The sequence below is a fragment of the Rhagoletis zephyria genome, unplaced genomic scaffold, assembly GCF_001687245.7.
Source record: "Rhagoletis zephyria isolate East Lansing unplaced genomic scaffold, Rhagoletis_zephyria_1.1 Rzeph_scaffold_01689, whole genome shotgun sequence".
NCBI lineage: Eukaryota > Metazoa > Arthropoda > Insecta > Diptera > Tephritidae > Rhagoletis > Rhagoletis zephyria.
The window spans coordinates 1,323-21,388 of NW_016158773.1; the positions used below are offsets into that span (position 1 = coordinate 1,323).

Here is a 20,066-nt window from a genome sequence, read left to right on the forward strand (position 1 = left end):
TGGCAAAGAATCCCGGAACTTTCGGGACTTAAAAAATTCCGGGATCCCGAGATTAACATTCCTAGTATGTATGTATGTATGTATATAAGCATGTTTGTTAGGGGCAAATCTTGCAATCAAGTTTTGACCAACTTCCCAATGACCTAGGGACTTGAATCTCCACAGTTGGCTCACAACCCGATCACAATGCAATACGAAAGATGAGTTAATCCACTATGTGGCACAGGATTCGATATATTTGAAAATCCCGAATATGTAGTCCGATTTGTTCATATTTAGAACCTATGTTAACTATATGAAAAGGAATAACTTCACTTAAAATTTTACAGATAGGTGGCGCACGAGTCGATATATTTGGTAAACCAGTATTTATGGTCCGATTTCGTTGATATTTAGGAAGCTTGCTTTAAAAATATTTGTTTTTAGTTTTCTCTCTTTTCACAAGTCAAACGACTGTTCACACGAGGACCAGTTTGATCAGTTTGGGACAGATCACATCTGCTGTCCAATTACGAAAGTTATCTAAATATCTTGAGCGATTTAAAGAACGAACTTAAAGTTCTTGCTCGACAAGTAGCTGTAGTACGGAAAGAATTTTGTGAATCTTATGAAGATGGAGAGATAAAGCTTGAGTCCTCGCTCAAGGCATTGGAAGCCCATAATGGCCTGCTGAAACGAGCACTGGAACAAGCATCACAAGACAGTCATAAATACTCCTCCGAGCTAGGCCTAAGTGTTCGAAATTAACTTTGGTGTATTATATATTTTTAAGTCTGAAAATAAATATATTTTTTCCATTTTCAGAACGAAAATCAGCGCCGTCAGGTACAGAATCTACAGTCTACCATTTTGGATAAAGAGCAATGTATAGGCAAGTTAAATAATATGCTGGATCAGCTTAAACAACAACAGCATCATCGTGCCAACGAATGCTGTCTACAAGTCAAGGATAAGGAGTTGCGGGAGATGTGCAAGAAGCTGGAACAGGCTGATAAAAATGTGGAGTTGCTTATGTCCGAATTAGAACGCAGTAAGAATCAGGAGCGTTTCTTGCTTTGCGAATCTCGAAAACTAAATGAAGAGTTGAATGAAAGCAAACGAAGGCACAGTAAGTATATTCATTCATATGTACGTATGTACATATTTAGATTATTTGACTGACGTTACATTCGTTTAATAATTCCTTTGGTATCAAAGTTATGGGCATTCGTATCTGCACTGATAACGTTGCACTTTTTGGAAGTTCAATCATGGGTCGCGACTGTGTTTGACATTTTTTTGAACTGGGTTAACGAATATTGCTAGTTTTTCAGTATGCCATCTCCAATGAATGCAGAATATCTGCTCATAAAATTTTGGCACTGGTAACNTAAATGTCTTATTTCGACCAGTTTTGTCTATATTTCTTTTGCTTATTCAATATCTATGTTTTGCTATAAAAGTCTACCTCTTATTACATATAATTAAATGCATATAAATGCGCATATCTCTGACCTTATGATTTTTTTAAGGACTCTATAATCTCAAAAATATGATTAATTCTAAGACTTCTTTAAAGTGCAATGTAGAACAAAAATATGGGTTATAAATTGAAGAGAAAATTCTGTAGCATTTTTTGGGTTTACAAGGATGAGTAAGAATTGAAAATTTAATCTTTTTTATTTTTTAAGCTAATAAAGTTAGTCCTTAACATAATATTTTCAAAAATAAAAAATTGCATAATTTCAAGGATAAAATTATGAAAGGCCATTTTCAATACCTACCCATTAATCTGTTTTAACTCTACAGAATTTCATCTTTAATTTGATACCCATACTGGTTTTCTAAGACCATTGCACTGAATTTCTTAAATCATTTTTTTAATTACTCATATCTTTCAAATTTCAAGGTTCTTTAAAAAAAAATCGTGACGTCAGAGAGAAAAACTAAGAACGCAATTTTACCAACCCTAGGTTTCCCGAATATATTGATTTTTGTGTGTGTAAAATTGCCGTTCGCAAGGTATTATTTGTATAATGGGCTACACATTTATAAAAAATATTAAATATTAAATAAACAAAAGAAATATAGCCAAAACTGGTCAACATAAGGCGTTTCTATTATTGCCACCAGTGTAAATTATAAATCCCTAAGATCTCGGCATTCATGGCAAAGAATCCCGGAACTTTCGGGACTTAAAAAATTCCGGGATCCCGAGATTAACATTCCTAGTATGTATGTATGTATGTATATAAGCATGTTTGTTAGGGGCAAATCTTGCAATCAAGTTTTGACCAACTTCCCAATGACCTAGGGACTTGAATCTCCACAGTTGGCTCACAACCCGATCACAATGCAATACGAAAGATGAGTTAATCCACTATGTGGCACAGGATTCGATATATTTGAAAATCCCGAATATGTAGTCCGATTTGTTCATATTTAGAACCTATGTTAACTATATGAAAAGGAATAACTTCACTTAAAATTTTACAGATAGGTGGCGCACGAGTCGATATATTTGGTAAACCAGTATTTATGGTCCGATTTCGTTGATATTTAGGAAGCTTGCTTTAAAAATATTTGTTTTTAGTTTTCTCTCTTTTCACAAGTCAAACGACTGTTCACACGAGGACCAGTTTGATCAGTTTGGGACAGATCACATCTGCTGTCCAATTACGAAAGTTATCTAAATATCTTGAGCGATTTAAAGAACGAACTTAAAGTTCTTGCTCGACAAGTAGCTGTAGTACGGAAAGAATTTTGTGAATCTTATGAAGATGGAGAGATAAAGCTTGAGTCCTCGCTCAAGGCATTGGAAGCCCATAATGGCCTGCTGAAACGAGCACTGGAACAAGCATCACAAGACAGTCATAAATACTCCTCCGAGCTAGGCCTAAGTGTTCGAAATTAACTTTGGTGTATTATATATTTTTAAGTCTGAAAATAAATATATTTTTTCCATTTTCAGAACGAAAATCAGCGCCGTCAGGTACAGAATCTACAGTCTACCATTTTGGATAAAGAGCAATGTATAGGCAAGTTAAATAATATGCTGGATCAGCTTAAACAACAACAGCATCATCGTGCCAACGAATGCTGTCTACAAGTCAAGGATAAGGAGTTGCGGGAGATGTGCAAGAAGCTGGAACAGGCTGATAAAAATGTGGAGTTGCTTATGTCCGAATTAGAACGCAGTAAGAATCAGGAGCGTTTCTTGCTTTGCGAATCTCGAAAACTAAATGAAGAGTTGAATGAAAGCAAACGAAGGCACAGTAAGTATATTCATTCATATGTACGTATGTACATATTTAGATTATTTGACTGACGTTACATTCGTTTAATAATTCCTTTGGTATCAAAGTTATGGGCATTCGTATCTGCACTGATAACGTTGCACTTTTTGGAAGTTCAATCATGGGTCGCGACTGTGTTTGACATTTTTTTGAACTGGGTTAACGAATATTGCTAGTTTTTCAGTATGCCATCTCCAATGAATGCAGAATATCTGCTCATAAAATTTTGGCACTGGTAACTATACATAGGGACGTTCCGATACCATCAAAGTATCGATACCTACTCAAATGAGTTTACTCAAATCCCTATTTCAATACTACTTATATGAGTGAACCGAAAGTATCGATACCTACTTATATCGATAACTTTTCATCCTTTTATATGCAACAAAGCGAAAGTAATTTTCAGACGTTATCTGTGGCATACCTTTTGCGACACCTGAGTGGTAGATCGACCTATCTCGGCAGCCAGATTGAAAGCGCCGTATCTGAGAAAACTTTTCAAAAGCACCCTATTTCAGAATTTGATTGAAAAACGCCTTATATCAGAAAACTTTTCAAGACCACCCTCTTTCAGAATTCGGTACAAACACGCCCTATCTCAGCTGCCGATTCAAAGCGCCCTATCGCAAATATTTTCATTTAGGGTGCTCACAGTTCTATATTATCTACTGTGTTAATTTTGCCACCTGGTAACTTTAAACATTTTACCATGTGGTAACTTTGTTTGTTGTTGGTTCCCATACTAATTGGAGATAACACTTTTGGGCAAAATTACTCGACTTTGTCTCATGTTTATGTTTTGTGTTAAACTGGCATCTATCGCTGCTTGTTCATACATACATGAATTTCGCTTTGGGCGCAGCGCTGCTTGTACATAAGTTTCTCTTTGCGCCTGCCTGGAGCTGGCAAAGGTTCTTTATTTTATTTTTGCGCTGTGCTAGCTGAGTGTAAAAAAGAGAAGAGAGAATAGAGAAAAATATGTATGTGGTTTGTTGATGCTCTCTAAACACAAACGCGTGAAAGGCAAACGGTCTAGCAATGCGTGGTATTGTTGATCAACTTAATACTTTATTTAAACATAAGGGTTGCTCACAGTTCGAGTGTGTTATCTTGTTAAAGTTGCCACCTTTTAACTTTAGAAGTAAACTGTGAATACCCTAATTATATTTTCAGTTGAGGTATCGATATGTTTATTTGATCATTAGTAACATTAGAAGTAATACGGTTACTTAGACAAAAAATTAAACCTTTGAAAGGTTCCCACAACACGTTACGGCTACAAAGCATTGCTTGAACTTTGTAAAAATATATCGGTGCTATTGCTTAGATCAATTATTTTTCATAAAAGCGAAGCAATTATTTTCCATAGAAAAAATATGACCGAAAGATATGGCACTTCCTCAAATCGATTCGATACATGTACTTTTATTTCGATACTAAGTAGGTATCGATAAAACGATTCAAGTAAAAAAAGTAGTTGGTATTGAAACAAAAGTATCGAGTACATACACGTATTTACTTATATCGGAACATCCCTAACTATACACAAAACACAGTCGGCGTTATACATACAGTGTATTACACTGGGCGACAGTAAATTTTACACACAAAAAAATTAATATATTCGCGTAACTATGGGTAAATTATAGTAAAACTGTGTACATAGTTTTTCTCTCTGACATCAGGATTTTTTTTTAATTTAAAAAATATGATTATTTCAAAACTTATTTAAAAAATTCAGTGCAAAGTAGGATGACAGTATCATATTTATAAAAGGAAAAATTCTGTAGAATTATAAAGAACAAATTTTATGGTGCATAAATACCCTTGAAAATTTGCAACATTTATTTTTAAAAGAATTATTATTTGAAGACTAATATACACACGACCTCATAACCGAATTTCGTTATGCAAACTTATTAACTTAAAAAGATAAAATTTATTAAAAGCGCATTTTCAATAACTATTGAGTGAACATCTCTCAAGTGGGCCACCCAAAATTAGACGGTGAAGAATTTTTCGCAAAAACACTTTATTCGGTTAACAGCCACAAAAAAAATACAATTTGAGCAATTGTTATTAACTTTGTTTCTGATAAATTCCGTAATTATTTATTATCCAGTGATTCATGGCATTCAGATTTTTTTCATGATAATAGTTAATTAGATACTCTTTAGCCTGATTCTTTCAATTTTTCAAAAGATCATTATTTTGTATAAAATTTTTAATAAAAAAAAATGATAAACAAATGGAAAAATTTATTACTACTGGATCAGATTTTCTTAATCGTTTACATTGAATATCAATCCTTTTTCTTTAATACATTATTTAAAAAAAGACACGGAAACTTCCACGGAGTCGCTAGTTATTAATTTTTTTCGCTCCTGCCACGTGCCGCGCGGACTCGCAGCGAGCGTGGTGCAACCAGAGAACGCAAAAGAAAGATAAAATTTATGTATATACATAAGCATAGATTATTTAACACAATATTTTTGAAAGTTGTGTACATAAATATGTACACACATAACGTGCATATATATGTATATGTACGTATGTATATACATTAGGGTGGTCCAAAATTGAATGTGAAAAAGTAAAATCGGAATTTTTATGCTTTCACCCCTTAGGGATGTTCTATACCGAAAAAAATATACCCTTATTTTTTTATTTTGAAATCAAAAACTATTTAGAGGTCGCTCAAAGCGCCCAAACTTTTCCATGTATTTTATATGGTGAAAAAACAACTTTTCGTGGAAATGGTATAGAATATTTAAAAATCAATATTTTTCTACCAGAAAACTCTGTTTATCTGCAGGAAATTCCCAATAATAATACACAATTGTTTATTTAATCTTTTTTTCATCGCAACTATAATTTATAGGTCCGCCACAAGATCTATGCATAGAAGGTCGCGCAATGCGCGAAATAAAAATTGCCTCTCTCTGCAAATATGGTCCCACAGTGGCCAATTTTTGCCAAGTTTTCACTTAAATTCGCTATATCTCAGACGTTTATGTATCGATTGATATGAAATTTGTACACAATAAACTAAATACTATTCTAGAGAAGATGAGTCGAACGACACTTCTCAATACATATTAAAAACAAAATGGCGAATATTTTAACTTTTTTATAAAAATTAAGGAGGTGGATTTTACGTATGCAAAAGTTGTGTAATGAAGTTTAATTTTTTTTTTGGTTTTACTGCATTATTATAGATAAATACATACGGAAATTTTAGGGAAAGTTTCATGTTTAAACAAGTAGTTCTAAAGTTATAACAATATTTTGGTGACACCCAGATAACGGGGTACACGCTTGATGCTTTTTTTTTAGAAAAAAACCTACATATGTATGCATGTAACTGCATACATAGTCAAAAGAGTTATTCGTACAGTGATTGTTTTTCGGTAATTTTTCATGAAAATATAGTTCATATTTTAACAAAGACCATACGAATTAAATTTTTGAACTTTTTGCAAAACTTAAAAAGTTCTACAAATTTTCATCTATGTATATTTCAAACTTTTGATTCAGATTTTTTGGAAAAAAATTGAGTACGTAGTTTTGAAGCTCATTCAATTTCAGTGCTACAAAGTGCAAGTTTCAAGTCGCTAAAAATTGCGTTGATTTTTGATATTTTTTTCTGAATGGTGTTGAGGGTTTTCTTCCATGCAAAACTACATTTTGTTCATGGACGAAAATATGTAACACCCCACCCGCTCGTGGATGTCACCATAATATTATTATAACTTAAAAACTACTTGCTCTCTAAACATGAATCTTTCCCAAAAATGTCCGCATACATTTGTCCATAATGCTGCATAAAAAAAAAACAAAAATTTTAAACTTCATAACACAACTTTTGCATTTGTAGAAACCACCTCCTTATTTTTTATAAAAAAGTTAAAATATCCACCATTTTGTTTTTAATATGTATTTAGAAGTGTGGTTAAACGCATCCTCTTTAGAATAGAATCTAGTTTATATTGTACAAATTTCAGAGCAATCGATACACAAACGTCTGAGATATAGTGAGTTTAGTGAACATTTCGCAAAAATTGGTCGCTGTGAAAAATTAGGTTTTGTGACTTTTTCGACGTAAAGGCATGGGTAAAAACTTGGTTAATATTAACTGCAAATGTATTTTTGAATAAGCTATCGATTACAATTCGTTTGAAATCGCTTCTCTTCACTTCAATTTTATCTTTTTTACTCTGCCTTTTCTTTTCGCTGTTGTTGTCGCCCAAACTTTGCGAGAAGGATAACGGATCTGCGCATCGCGCAACCTCTTATATGTATATAAACCTTGGGTACGCCAAAAACCCCGAAAAATGCAATGGGGCGACCAATAAAAAATCGTTAGTTTTAAAAAGTGGTTAAATAAACAATTGGGTATTATTACTGAAGGTCTGCTGAAGAAAACCAGAGTTTTCCGATCGAAAAATATAGACTTTCAAGAATAATATACCATTTCAACAAAAATTTTATTTTTCCCATATAAAAATACAAGGAAAACTTTGAGCGCTTTGAGCGGCTTCTAAATATTTTTTGATTTCAAAATAAAAAAATAGGGATATACTTTTTTCGATTACAATTCCGACTTTACTCTTTTTGGACCACCCTAATGTACATACGCATGTATTATGTCTTGACAGAGAAAAATAAGTAAAGAGGATAGTATAATCGTTTGTGCCGCAGAAACAAAAAACAACTAAGCATTTTTTAACACCCCAAAAATAGTTCGCTACTTGTAGCAGTTATGCTGTATACCTGAACAAAATATAATCCTTGGTGAAAGTATGTATTTGTGGATTGTTGTTCAAGGACATATGTACATATGTATATGTGGGGCGTTCCATACCAAAACGGACGGGTTCACACTTCATGTGTTTGATTTGTTTAAAATTTTTAGGGTTGATGCATAAACATAAATAATAAATAAATATGAAATTTGAGCTTGATTAATACATTTTTAAAAACTTTACAGCACAAAAAAAAAAAAACAAATCGATTTAATAGTTTTCCAAATATCTCGAGAACGGGGCGAGGAAAAAATTTGAAAAAAATCACACATACACGCACCAAAATTCTCTATGAAAAGTAATATTTTTAACATTTTTTTTCTTGAAAAATTTTTCACATACAAATTTTTTAATAAAAAAAAATTAGTTTTTGAAAATATGCCATCTCAAAAATAAAAAATGAAAAAATGACAATGGTAGCTCTGAGTAATGCGCAATATTGAAGTATAGAATTTAGGGGGGCACTCTACAATAACTTGAGTTATGAATTTTTTTTACACCGAAGTTGAGTAAAATGAGTACATTACAAATTAAAATTTTTTTTTATTTTTTTTAGAATTTTTTTGAGTATGCAGTCTTGTAGCCCATTAAATTTAGCAAGTTTTAAGCTACTGTAAAATTGTGTTGATTTTTAATATTTTTTATGCTGACGGCTTTTTGCACTTTTTTCATATGGAAGAAAATGCGGTAAACCGTTTTCAAAAAAAAAAATTAACGCCAGTTTTGCAATCGCTTAAAGCTTGCACTTTATTATAATAAAATTTAATGAGCCACAAGACTGCATACTCAAAAAATTCTAAAAAAATTTTAAAAATTTTTAAATTGTACTCATTTTACTCAACTTCGGTGCAAAAATAATTCATAACTCAAATTATTGTAGAGTACACCCCATAATACTATACATAAATATTGCGCAATACTCAGAGCTACCATTGTGATTTTTTTTTAAATTTTTTTGAGATGGCATGTTTTCAAAAACTATTTTTTTATAAAAAATTTGTCAAATTTTTTTTTTTAATATTTCTTTTCATAAAGAATTTTTATGTGTGTACATATATATGTTTTTTTCAAATGTTTTCTTTGCCCCTTTCTCGAGATATTTGGAAAACTATTAAATCGAATTGGTTTTGTTTTTGTGCTGTAAAGTTTTTAAAAATGTATTAATCAAGCTCAAATTACTTATTTATTTATTATTTATGTTTATTCATCAACCCTAAAAATTTGAAACAAATCAAACACATGAAGTGTGAACCCCGTCCGTTTTTGTATGGAACGCTTCATATGGATATGTATATGTAGGTATGGGAAAATTTACGTATATACGTACAACTTTGGCGTTGTGTACGTACGTTAAAAGTATGCTTTCTATAATGAAGCTTGACAGGGAATGCTTTGGCCACTAAATTAACATATTAACGACAGATAAATTAATATTTCATAGCACTAATTGCATGAAAAATTATACTTCTTGAACTCATTTGATTAAAAGAAAAAAATATTTCACAAGATTTTATTTATTTGCAACAGTTGACGACCGACGCGCGCGATCTTTCTGCTTTGCGTTGGCGTTAGCGTTGCCAAATTTTGGCTATGTGGACGGCTGCATAACTGCTACAAGTAGCAAACTAATTTAGGAGTGTTAAAAAGTGCTTAGTTGTTTTTTGTTTCTGCGGCACAAACGAGTATACTATCCTGCTTCCTTATTTTTCTCTGTAAAAACGAAGTACATGCGTATGTATGTACATACATAAACACATACATACATACCTACATACATATATACATATACATGTTATGTATGTACATATTTATGTATACAACTATAAAAAATATTGTATTAAATAATCTATGCTTACGTATATAAATAAATTTTACCTTTTTTTGCGCTCTCTGTTTGCACCACGCTCGCTGCGAGTCCGCGCGGCAAGCGGAATGAAAGCAAAAGCACCCGTGGCAGGAGCGAAAAAAATTAATAACTAGCGATTCCGTGCGAGTTTCCGCGTTTTTTTAAATATTGTATTATAGAATAAGGATTGATATTCAATGTAAACTAAAATCTGATCGAGAAGTAATAAATATTTCCATTTGTTTATAAAAATTAAAAATTTTATACAAAATAATGATTATTTGAAAAATTTAAACAATCAGGCTAAAGCGTGTCTAATTAGCTATTATCACAAAAAAAATCAGCATGATGCATGCTATGAATCAGTGGATAATAAATAATTACTAAATTCATAAAAAAAAAGTTAATAGCAATTACTCTGGTTAACCTTCGAATTATTTTAAAATTGCTCAAATCAATTTTTTTTTATATTGTTGTTAACCGAATAATGTGATTTGTGCGAAAAAATCTTGACCGCCCAATTTTGGGTGGCCCACTTGATAGATTTTCATTATATTCGTCCTTGTAAACCAAAAAACTTAATTGTTTTTTAATTTAACTGAATTTTCTTTCTCATTTGGTACCCATATTGTTGTTCTACATTGCACTCATTTTTTTAAATAATTGTTTGACTTAATCATATCTTTAAAATTTCAAAGCCCTTTGGAAAAAAATCCTGACGTCAAACTGAAAAACTAAAAACGCAATTTTACTATATTTGGTCGTGATTATAGCGATTTATTCTTGTGTTTTGAAATATTTTTGTTTTTGTCGCAAATAATATTTATTTAAATTTACTGAAAAAAAAAACAAATTATCGACACTTCTTCTTCTTCTTATTTGGCACTGTAACCGCCAAAGCGATTTTGGCCGAGTTGAATAAAGTCCGCCAGTCCTTTCTTTTCTGTGCCAACTGTCGCCAATTGGAAATGCCAAGTGAACCCAGGTCCTTCTCCACCTGGTCTTTCCATCTCAGTGCGGGCCTTCCTCTTCCTCTGCTACCACCAGGGGGTTCCGAGTTGAATACTTTCAGAGCTAGAGCGTCGGTGTCCATTCGAACGACATGACCAAGCCAGCGGAGCCGCTGTATTTTAATTCGTTGCACTATATCCATGTCGTTGTAAAGCTTATCGTTCCATCGTCTGCAGTACTCGCCGTCGCCAACGCGTAAAGGCCCGTAAATCTTCCGCAATATATTTCTCTCGAATACTCCAAGAGCCGCCTCATCGGATGTTGTCATTGTCCATGCTTCTGCGCCACATACCAGAACGGGCATTATGAGTGACTTATAGAGTGTGGTTTGCGTACGTCGAGAGAGGACTTTACACCTCAGTCCAAAATAGTACTTGTTGGCAAGAGTGATTCTGTGTTGGATTTCCATGCTGACATTATTATCGGTGTTAATGCTGGTTCCCAAGTAAACGAAGTTCTCTACTTTCTCGAAATTATATCTGTCAACAGTGACGTGGGTGCCAAGGCGCGAATGTGCAGACTGTTTGTTTGATGACAGGAGATACTTCGTCTTGTCCTCGTTTACCACTAGACTTATTCGCTTTACTACCTTATCCAACTTGGAAAAGGCAGAAGAGACTTCGCGGTTTTTGATACGGATGATATCGATGTCATCGGCATAAGCCAGCAATTGCACGCTCTTTTAGTAAATTGTTCCTTAGCGGTTCAGTTCTGAAGCTCTTATTATCTTCTCCAAAATCAGATTAAAGAAGTCACATGAAAGAGAGTCGCCCTGTCTGAAGCCCCGTTTGGTGGCGAACGGCTCGGGAGGTCTTTCCCAATTCTGACGGAGCTGGTGGTAATGCTAAACGTCATTTTACACAGCCGTAGCAGTTTGGCTTTTAGTGCTGTCGAAAGCGGCTTTAAAGTCGACAAATAGGTGGTGAGTGTCGATTCTTTCTTTTTTTTATATCGTTACTAGATACGAATAAAGACGCGAGCTCAAAATTTGCCAGCGAAAAAAGACGCATAAAAAACTTCAGCGAAGTAAGCCTAGTCGAATGCGACGCGTTAACCTATTTGACGGCGAAGAAAGACGCGTAAACTTATTTTCGCGCTCAACTATGTTGGCAGGTGTATTAGCATGCACATTCCCCAAAAAATTTTAGGGAATAATTCTGCAGTTACAGTCCTTGGCTAGGTATAAGTTTATGTTTGCGCGTCTTTCTTCGCCGTCAACTAGATTTATGCGACTTTTTTCGCCCACGTTATTTTTACGCGCCGTTTTTCATCAATACGTCCTTTTTGCCGTCAAAAAATGGCGCGCCTTTATTCGTGTCTAGTGCAGTGATGCCAGATTGTGGGTAGTTTCCCTATTTGGGAGATATTTTGCAACAAAAATTATTAAAACGGAAAAAAGGGACATTTCAAATAAAATGGGGTTTTCATTTAACACGATTAACGATGTATAATTGTTCAAAACTCAAGAAAAGAAAGAAAGAAAGATGTGATGTGGAGTAAAATTATGTATAAGCATTAAAAATTTTAAGGAAAAATTTGAAATTTTTCTCACGTTAACCAATTCAAGATCCGAGTAAGTAAGAATATTTTTAACTGCTACTGCTGTTAAAGGTAAAAAGCGGAACAAATTATCTGATGAAATATTAAATACATTAATTCATACCTATCGTTTCCTTAATATACTCGATTTTTTATTAAAATCTTTGGTTTTAATGAACACTGAAGCTAATTTACGAATATAGTACATGTTTTTAAATTCCTTTAGGCATTTAGTGATAAATCTACCGACCTTTGAATTTCGAAAGAATAATACCTGAGTGGAAGATCGACTTATCTCGGCCGCCAGTTCGAAAACGGTGTAAAGTTATGCGGTAATATACATAAAAAATGTTTTCCGAAGAACTAATAACCTTCTTCTTTTTTGACGTCGGCTAAAAAATATAAGTATCATATCAGAAAACGAATGGTTTTAAAGCAAAACATAAACATTTTAAAATTGTATTTGAACAAGCGTATTTTCCAGCGTTTTAAAAAACGATTTGAAAATATGCGTATCAAAAAATTTAGATTTTAGAAGTTGAATTGAAAATTTTAATTCCCGAAACTTAAATAAATATTATTGGAGCAAATTCTGGGGCAAAGCGTTTTTAAAAGTAAAACGTTCCATACAAATGTGAAAACAAAATTTTCTGTGTATATACGTACGTAAGGTTAATAAACATAACGTCACTAGACTAGTGATGCCAGCTATTCTCTGTTAAATTACCCACGAAAATCGGGGAAAAATCCCTCAATTACCCGCAATTTAAAAATGTATCCCACAAAATTCCGAAAGAATTCAAAACATATGTTTCAGTAGTAAAGAATACTAAACGTATACATATCGGTACCTGAGTGGAAGGTCGACCTACCTCGGCAGCCAGTTCGAAAAAGTCCTATCTCAGAAAACTTTTCAAGAACGCCCTTCTTCAGAATTTCATTGAAGAACGCCCTATTTCAGAATTTTATTGTAAAACAAATTATCTCAGAATTCGGTTGAAGAACGGCCTATCTGAGAATTGGGTTCAAAAACGCACTATCTCAGCTGAAAACACATTGAAAATGTGCTGAGATAAGGCGTTTTTCAATCGACAGCTGTAGCAGTTAAAAATATAAACATTTTCAATGTATTTTCAGCTGAGATAGGGCGTTTTTGAACCGAATTCTCAGATAGGCCGTTCTTCAACCAATTTTGCGATAAGGTGTTTTTCAATGAAATATACAAACAGGGTGTTCTTCAATTAAATTCGTTAAGGGCGTTCTTGAAAAGTTTTCTGAGATAGGACTTTTTCGAACTGGATGCCGAGGTAGGTCGACCTTCCACTCAGGTATCGATATGTATACGTTAGTATTCTTTACTACTGAAACATGTGTTTTGAATTCTTTCAGAATTTTGTGGGATAAATTTTTAAAATGTGGGTAATTGAAAGATTTTTTTCCCCCAATTTTCGTGGGTAATTTAACAGCGAATAGCTGGCATCACTGGTCTAGTGACGTTATGTTTATTAACTTTAAGTATGCATATACAAAAAAAAAAATTTTATTACATTTGTATGTAACGTTTTACTTTTAAAAACGCTTTGACCTTGAATTTGCTCCCATAATATTTATTTTTAAGTTTCGGGAATGAAAGATTTCAATTCAGCTTCTAAAATCTAAATTTTTTGATATGCATATTTTCAAATCGTTTGTTTAAAACGCTTGAAAATACGCTTGTTCAATTAAAATTTTAGAAGGTTTATGTTTTGGTTTCAAATCATTCGTTTTCAGATATGATACTTATATTTTTTAGCCGACTTCAAAAAAGAAGAAGGTTATCAATTCTTCGGAAAATATTTTTAGGTATATTACCGTATAACTTTATACCACCGATTCTATAATTTTTTTTTTTTTTAAAGCAAGGTGGTATCTTAGAGGGGGCTCATACTAATTTGGTTTAGATCCAATCTTTGTATCATTAAGAAAATAACAACACTCTCAAATTTTTATATGAGAGGTTTGTTTTTTGCTTAAAAATTACTTGTTTTTTTATAAAATCACAAACAGTGATTTGATATTTGAAAATATACATTGTCAAAAATGTATGGATATATACTTACAAATAAGTTACAAAATTTAGCTTCTAACGAAAAGATCCATACCTACCTGTTTTACATATAACACTGTACAACACTTGGCTGGGTATTGGACCAAACCAACTTTTTTTCAGAGATTGAGTCATTAGTAAAAAAGTTATTAAGTTAAATGGAGATATGGGCCTTCGAAGTTCGAAATTGGACCTTTGGTAAAAAAAAACATTTTATTTATTTATTTATTTAAAAGACAAACAATTATAAATAACTAGTATCGCCCAGTTGTCGAAATTCGACTTTTTTCATACGCTTTTAAATTTTGCTTATCACCAATATTGAAAGGGACCAAAATCCTCTCCTGGTACTCCCTATAAAACCGCAACCTCGGAAAATTAAGAAAATCTTCCTTAAAAAATTTGTATGAAAAATTACCTTTTTATTTTTTATTGCGACGAAAACGAAAGCAAAACAAAACAATCGGAGGATGCCAGATCTTTCATACAATTTATTTTATTTAAAATTAATTTGCAAGACTTGTGAATTTGTTTAGAGATAGATTTCGGGCCCCCCGGGCCCGCGGTACAATTCTGAAAAACGTCGGGATGAGCGGGTTCGGAAGTTAAAAATTTAATTTCGGTATGGGCGGGATCGGGACTTAATATTTAGTCCCATGCCCATCTCTACTCTCAATCCCTGCGCCACCTAACGGAAGACAAACACACCGATCCAACAATTATTCAATGCGATTTAGAAATCTGATAGAAAATGGTTCCAATTGAATGATTTTTGCCATTTTATATTATAGATGTAGGTGTATCAAATTCCATTACCTTATCCTAAGTGGTCCCAGATATAAGCGATATGGAAATTGCATTTCAGGTCGGTAATGATAACATATGCAGCTGCGCACATTGGCAGAACGTCAGCATAAACGGATACACAGATAAGCGAAATGAGAAGTTCAGCTTGTATGGGAGGTGCCTCGCCCCCTTTTTCAATACCTACCGCTTTTCGCCATAAATACGTTATTGATAGCAAATGTGGCTGTGTCAAATTTCAGGACGTTGGCATTAGCAGTTTCAGAGGTAAGCGATATGAGAATTTCAGTTTGTATGGGGCGGTGCCACGGCCCTTTTCCATTACCTACCACTCTTCACCGTAAATACGGCATTAATAGCATATGTGGCTGTGTCAAATTTCAGGACGTTGGCATTAGCAGTTTCAGAGGTAAGCGATATGAGAATTTCAGTTTGCATGAGGCGGTGCCACGGCCCTTTTCCATTATCTACCACTTTTCACCGTAAGACCGGCATTGATAGCATAGTTGCTGTATAAAATTTCAGCACGGTAGCATAAGCGGTTCCAGAGATAAGCGATATGAGAATTTCAGTTTTTATGGGCGGTGCCACGCCCCCTTTTCCATTATTCACCACTTTTCGCCGTAGGTACGATATTGATAGCATATATTGCTGTGTGAATTTCAGTTTGTATGGGACGGTGCCACGCCCCCTTTTCCATTATCTACCACTTTTCGCCGTAAGCACGTTACTGTTAGCGTAAATAGCTGTGCTAAAGTTCAGGATGTTAGCATAAGCAGTTCCAGAGATAAGCGATATGAGAACTTCAGTTTTTATGGGCGGTGCCACGCCCCCTTTTCCATTATCTACCACTTTTCGCCGTAAGCACGTTACTGTTAGCGTAAATAGCTGTGCTAAAGTTCAGGATGTTAGCATAAGCAGTTCCAGAGATAAGCGATATGAGAACTTCAGGTTTTATGGGCGGTGCCACGCCCCTTTTCAAAAATCTACCACTTTTCGCCGTAAGTACGGTGTTGACAACATAAGTTGCTGTGTCCAATTTCAGGACGTTAGCATAAGCGGTTCCAGAGATAAGCGATATGAGAATTTCAGGTTTTATGAGCGGTGCTACGCCCCCTTTTGCAAAATCGACCACTTTTCGCCGTAAGTACGGTGTTGACAACATAAGTTGCTGTGTCCAATTTCAGGACGTTAGCATAAGTGGTTCCAGAGATAAGCGATATAAGAATTTCAGTTTGTATGGGAAGTGCCACGCCCACTTTTCCAGTACGTACCTACCATTTTTCACCGTAAGTAGGGTATTTACAATCTATGCATCTGTGCTAAGTTTCAGTTCTCCAGCATAATTGGTTTTAGAGATATAGTGGTTTTCACATTTTAGTCTATATGTCAGATGTCACGCCTCGTATGTATCGGGATTAACATTTCTCGATTAGAGCAAGTTATATCCTTTAAATCGGTGTGTGTTTCATTGAAATCGAATGAACGGTGCCTTTAGAAAAGGTATTGCAAAATTTTCTTGTGGCGTATTTATATATAGATTATTCCACTTACAAACTAAAGCACTGGCTACTAGGGCTTCGGCTTAAGTAAAAAAAAGAAAATTTATTTATATTAATTATATGAGTAAAGAGAGGAGGTTAGAGTTAAAAGAGAGTATTAATAATAATAATTCAGAGAACTAACAGTATTTACAAAAGAATATTGTAACTGAAGCACATATTAAATGCAGGCTCTTAAGTCCGCATAAGTTTTGTGATTATTATTTTTTTTATGCTTGGATGGTTATACAGGAGGTGAATAACGTTGAAATCAGGTGATCCACAGTGCAAACAATTTGGACGGAAAGCGCCATCCAAGAGGTGAACGTGAGTTTCGAGTGTGTGCCCAATACTGATACGCACGAATATCATATTTTCCTAGAAGATGAGCTTGTATGGTAAATAGGTTTCTCGCCAGTGGGGTTAGTGTTCCATTCGCTTGAAAATGTGTCTCTTAGATATCTATTTACCAGTGTACGTTTTCGGTAAAATAGTCTGCCATATGCAGAAGGTTCTCTACCAGCTTCTTTTGCTCTTTTGTCCGCAATTTCATTACCGTGTGAGCACCCACATTACTTTGATGTGATTGGTGTACTGAATTAGGATGTTACGAATTTTCATGATCATTGGTGTGTCGTTTGATTGGTTGAAAACAGCTTCGATGGCGGATTTACTAACGCAACAAATAACAGTTTTGCTTCCATTATGAGATTCAGAAAGTACTGGTGCTGGATTTAGATCCGTTCGTATCATGTTTGAAAGGCTCTAGGGCTGCATTGTATAGTTGTTCATATTCACTGTTGCTGGTTAAGTGTTTGGAATTTCTTTGTTTTTTGTATAAGCGATAATATGAACAAGAACAACAAGAACAAGTCGGGGCTATTGCTGTTTCAACCTATGATGGAGTTGCTATGATGTGGAGCTGCTTAGATAGTTTTAAACAACGCATTATGGTGGAAGGTATGTTAGTTGCGATTGGCTTTTCAATGGCCGTGTTAACTTGTGCAAGCAATAACTCGTTTCTGGCGTGAAATAACTTTGGAATTAGCATCATAGTAGTACGTGTAGTTCTAGATGAGATATCAGGTAATCCGGCTTCTGTGAGTGTCACTTTTGTTGGCGATGTTGGGAAAGCACGAATACTTATTTTATCTGCGTTGTGGTATGGAGCGTGGAGTAGCTTAATATGGGTCCTGGCGCAGTGTCCATATATCGGCAGTCCATAATCAATTTTTGATAACAACAAGCCTTTTGTAACATTTGCAAGTGAAAGTGTTAGAATGGGGAATTTGGATGTTAGAAAAGGACATGTAGGGAATGGAGCAATTGTGTTTTCGACATACATATATTGAATTTGGAGCATTTGCTAGCTGAAATATTGGCACCAGAACTTTGAGACCATACACTAATGCCATGTAAAATTTTTAGGGATGCATTTTTGACTTGGTTCAGGTCTGTTATTTTAGTAAACGTCATCTGCGTATATGAAGTGATCGACAAGCGGATTAGAAGAGATTATGGAACTCATCGTTGTGAAGGTTGATTATTTGACACTGCTGATTATTTCCGCAAACAAGAAACTTCCGGTTAGAGTAAAAGGACTTAACAATATTGTACATTTTGATACCAATTTTTCAACGTATTAGTTCATCAATAACTATATGCGCTGCTATCCTATGAAATACTATGTCGATGTCCAAGCTCAGCACGGATGTATGGTATCGGGCAGCCATGGCTGAAGAAGCGAAATGTTCGAAATAGAGTAGAGGGTCAATAACTTTCCATGGTTGAGGGTATGACCCGGTGTTTAAAATTTGTTTGTAAAGGTTTACAAGTCTGCTTTTAAGGGGGAAAGGGATATTTCTCAGGATAGGGTAGGATATTTTGTCGGCACCAGGAGTTTTTCCCATTAGTCTCGAAATGATGGAATCGAAATCATTTACTGAAATAGAAGTTTCAATGAGTTGGGCTTTTGGGGAAGGGAAGGGGTTACTTTAGTTTTCAGTGAGGACTACATTTTTCAATGAGTTGAATTTGGAGGAAAAATGTGTGCTATGAGAATAAGAGGACCAAGCTTCCGCGAAGTTTTCTGCGATATCCTGTGGAGAGTAAATAGGTCACTGGTCTGTGTGAGTGTGAGAAATATCGAAGCGGCGAGGACATCCCGATAAAATGTTTATCTCCGACCATATTTTTTTGGCATTCGAGCCTGGATTAATATTCGCCGTTATCTTTTCTAATGACTGTCTTTTGGCAGACCTCAATTCCTTTCTAAATGCTTCGTTGGCCTTTTTATAGTCTACTATATTAGTATTAGACCTTTTGTGTTTAAACTTTGTCTATAAGCGTTTTTTGTTATTCCTGAGGATCGTGAGCAGGTTCGACCAATAAGGCAATTTGGCTGAGAACATTTTTGTGTTCACTTGCGGGATAGAGAAGTGCGCAGCGGAGTGGGTGATTGTTTTTATATAAGGTGACCAGAATTTTTTAACATTCCAGGAGGACAAATTCTCCACAATGAAAACACAAAAACTTGTGGTGATTTCGTTTCTTCCCAAAAATGTTGCCCTTCCCCGGTGCAAAATGTGTTTTTATGTTACATTCAACCCTGTAAAAATGCATGTTCTTGCCATCTTGTTCTTGTCTAGCTCACTCATTTCATAATATTGTCGTTTTAAACAACCATCTGATTTTTAGGGCAGCCATCTCCTCTGACAAAGCTTCACAGGGCAGAGAATGTGTCTTTTTTGCCTTACAAGAGTGTGGCATATTAAGAAACGAACACAAAAATGTGTCATCCTTTGCCTTTAATTTATAATCGAACACGAAAAGGGAAAGGGGTAATCAAAAGGCGAAATGTTTTGGTAGAAACGAAATCACCATTAACTTCTAAAAAGTTATAACATTTTTAATGAAAACAAACTTTTTTACATGTTATTTGCATGGAAAATATCAAATGCCCACCAACCCCTCTGGATCCGCCGCTGGGCATGTGCTATTTTTGATTACACTGGTCGACGGCCAAAATTTACCAGAGACGCCGTTATGAAATTCGTATGTAAAATCACCCCCTGATTCCGAAAATCAAGGTTATTTTTAATTTTATGGTACCGTTTTTGAGATATTTGCAATTTACCGTTTTTGCAAAAAAAAAAA

General features: G+C 34.5%; 1 pseudogene; it reads left to right on the forward strand.

Annotated features, from left to right (window-relative positions):
• The first annotated feature begins 445 nt into the window (after nucleotides 1–445).
• The window catches only part of LOC108364841 (lamin-C-like), a 49,287-nt pseudogene continuing 29,666 nt past the window's right edge, over nucleotides 446–20,066 (forward strand).